Here is a 3,675-nt window from a genome sequence, read left to right on the forward strand (position 1 = left end):
CTGAGGGGTCCCAGACTGCGAGAGGGCACAGGCTGGGCTGAGGGAAACCCCCGCCCCCGCGAGTGCACAAATTTTTGTGCACCAGGCCTCTAGTATATATATGAAATAGAATAGGACTAGTAATATTAGGGTAAACTCACATCAATGTGGATCTGAAAAAAGGTCAATATCATGACTTCCTGAAGAAGTGGCCTGTTGCCACTTCGTATTCAGTTACATGCCTGTCTCATCTTAAGGGTCTTGACACTCCTCTCTAACACATGGTTTTGCACATAATATTTTTTAAATGTATGGATCATTCTTTCTCTCTCTCTCTCTCTCTCACACACATATACATATACATACACATATAATAAAATATTTCAGTGTTTAATGAATTAAACATAATGTATATAATATATTTGTACTTGTAAATTGTATGGGATAATTAAACATGTAAATACAACAGTTTACAAATAGGTCATTACTGCTAATATTATGAAGCCCCAAGTGTGCCCTCTCTGATCCTACCATCTTTCTGGATCTCTTCCTAGGAATGACTACCCTAAATTTTTATTTTGTCCAGACTGACGTTTATGGTAGAGAGACTGATGCCAGACAGAGCACTGAGTAGGGCTCTTGATTGGGGGATGCTCCTGCCCTTCTCCCTCATTCCCTAGCCCCCACAGCCCTTGGTGACCTTTGCTTCCCCTAATCTCGGAGCCCAAGCTCATCTCCGGGCTCCTGCCAACAGGGAAGTTCCTGCTTCAATGGCATTTGCATTTCAGTGTGATGAGTTGCCTACCCCACGTGCCCTCTCCACGGGGTCTTCACTCTCTATGCCTTGTTTCTCACAGTGAATTGAATAATTTGTCTCTGATGAAAGTTCAAATTTCAGTGGAGAGGGGACATGTGCTGGGGCAGTTTGGGATAGGCTGTGAAGGAACAGAACCCCAGGGATACAACGAGCCTGACAGCAAGGGTGCAGATCAGGGACCAGGAGAGACGAGGTGTCCTGTCTCCTCCCCTCTCCCCGAGCTGACCCATCACACGAGGCCTCTTTTCCTGGCTTAGGCCCCGAGTAGCAGCTGTTCCTCCTCAGGTCCTGGGGTGAAGAGCCTGCCTGCTGTCAGGAGGCAGGGCCCCTATAGGATAACAGTCCTCCCCGAAGTTTGGGATGCAAGTGTGTGTCTGGGCAACCTCCCTCCCCAGACTGTCTTGTCACCGAGGGCCGGGCTCTCTGTTCCAGTGAATGGATCAATTCGGGGAGGAGGGGGTGTTGGCAAGCAACAACTTTAACCCACACCCCACCTGATGACTGACGTTTTGTCGAGGGCCCAGTGAGGACGGGTGTGAGGTTGGACTTTCAAGCATGGTCTCTAGACCAGCTGAGAGAAGCTTTCCTTCAGGAATGCCTCCAGCCGCCTTCAAGTCATTCCACCTCTGAGGAAGCCTGTCTAGACCAGACCACCAACATAATCGCCCCCTGACCATCTCTGCTATGTGAAATTTTCCTGTCAGGAGAGTTTTAGAAGGGAAACTAAAGAATATGGACATGCAGAGGGAAAACTAAGAAGCTGAGGCTGGCCTTTGGATGAGTGGAAATCGGAGAATCCTGGCTGACCTCACGCCCACAGGACTTACTATGATGCTCCATCCAGGAGGGCCAGGGCTTCGTTTGAGTTTCACTTTCTCTCCCTGACTCTGTTTTCCTAGAAACCACAACATTCTGAGAAATGCTTCCAAAAATGTGAGCCAGGAGATTAGCAAAGAGGTTGGCTAATTTGATGTCGGAAGGGACAAGCAGGATCATAAGGTAAAACCTTAAAATCGGGCTTCAGGGGAGGCCATGTTCCAACCGGAGATCCCGGCTGGGTGAACAGACCCGGGGCTGGATGTCTGGGCAACAATATAAGTGGTCAAGTAAGTCCTCTGGAGGAGGGGGCTGCCAGTTCCCTGTGTCTGTCTACCTCATTCATCAGCCAGGCTTTTCTTTTTTTTTTTTTTCTTTTTTTAATATATTTTATTGATTTTTTTACAGAGAGGAAGGGAGAGGGACAGAGAGCCAGAAACATCGGTGAGAGAGAAACATCGATCAGCTGCCTCCTGCACACTCCCCACTGGGGATGTGCCCACAACCAAGGCACATGCCCTTGACCGGAATCGAACCCGGGACCCCTGAGTCCACAGGCCGACGCCCCATCCACTGAGCCAAACCGGTCAGGGCAGCCAGGCTTTTCTTTCATTCCTTCATGAACAGTCAAATATTTAGGGGACCACTTTCTGCGAGGCACTATGCCAGGGGTCAGGGGTACAATGGTGACTCAGATACAGTCTGTTCTCTTGAGGAACTTCAGATCCGGTGGGGACACTGACGGCCATAAGCAACTGCCCAGCAGAGGCGTCCACCTCCTGGTGTGACGGGAGCACCTGGAGGAATCCTGTCCTGCAGACAGGAGGTAAAACCTCCTGGGGAAGTGCCGTCCAAGCGACCAGACTGACGACAGGCTCAGGCCACGCTGGGAAGGGGAAAGTAGGGGAAGCACGCGTAAAGGCCTGAAGTGGACAGAGAGACCGAGGCACAGAGAAGTTGCGTGAATTACCCGACGCCTCACAACTGCTCAGTGGCAGAGCCAGGGCTCCTTTGAGTGCTCTGAACTGCTAGGCCACACTGTCCCCTGGCCATTACCTCACTGGGCCCTTTCATTCTTACTTACCTGCATCCCATGGCAAAAATCAGGAGGGGAGAGAGAGAACCTGGAGAGAACCTTCAGAGTGGGCCTGACTCCTGTCAGCTCCAGCCGGGATTCCTGCAGGACCCCACCCAGGGGATCCTCCTTCAGGACCCTGGAGGAGGTGAGGGCGGCTCTGTATATATGGAGAGGTCACCCCACGCAAGTGAGTGAGTGTGTGTGTGTGTGTGTGTGTGTGTGCCCCCACACCACTGCCCACAGGTTTCCTTTAAAGGCACTTTCCTCTTCCCTGGAGAGCCCTCTCCTGATGACCCACCCGTTGCTCATTTTCATGTGACCCTAAGAAAGGAACCGGGAGGCATGGCCTCGTGAGCTAAAACGTCTTCATGAGTCAGAGGATGCACCCGTGAGAAATATCTTTAAAAAAAAAAAAAAAGAATATTAGTTTCTGTAATCAAACCCCTGTGGAGAAATATCTTACCTTCCCTTCTTTCCCAAGCAGCAACACTGTTTCACACACCAGCTGCCCGTGTCTGTTTCACTCAGTGCAGAATTCGGGCTCTTGGGGAGAGCAGGCCTTAGCAGAACGGCCCCCATGTTGTCTTTGTCACCCTCCTTGCTTTGCTCTTAGCTCACTGGGTGTGTTCAATAGCTCCTTTATTTACATGGTGCCTTCTAACATTTTTTGTTCAAGTCCCAAGTCACAATCATCTTTGTAGCACAGTCACACCAGGCTGCTGAACACTTACTTGGTGGTGCTCCCTGGGTGGGAGATCTGTGACCCCCGCCCCTATTTTTAAGATTTAAAAAATAACTTTATTATGAGGGCAATCTATAAGAAATAAGAATATATTTCACCATAACATGTTTTTTTTGTTTGTTTTTATTTTAAATAACTTTATTCTTAAATTTAACAAGCTCTTATTAGAAATGTTTTGGTATCAATACAATAAAAATATTCTGGTTTTCACCCCCACTGAATCATGTCAAGTAACTGGAAAAG

The 3,675-nt window shown here is 48.9% G+C and overlaps 1 protein-coding gene across 1 annotated transcript in view; it reads right to left on the bottom strand.

The window, feature by feature from the left end:
* The window catches only part of TM4SF19 (transmembrane 4 L six family member 19), a 13,636-nt gene extending 10,833 nt beyond the window's left edge, over window positions 1-2,803 (bottom strand). Inside the window, exon 1 of the mRNA XM_014545290.1 lies at window positions 2,697-2,803. The gene's annotated coding sequence lies outside the window, so the exon portion shown is untranslated. The remainder of the gene's footprint in view (window positions 1-2,696) is intronic.
* Between the last annotated feature and the right edge of the window lie 872 nt (window positions 2,804-3,675).

Source organism: Myotis brandtii, unplaced genomic scaffold (assembly GCF_000412655.1).
Source record: "Myotis brandtii unplaced genomic scaffold, ASM41265v1 scaffold4, whole genome shotgun sequence".
Classification (NCBI taxonomy): domain Eukaryota; kingdom Metazoa; phylum Chordata; class Mammalia; order Chiroptera; family Vespertilionidae; genus Myotis; species Myotis brandtii.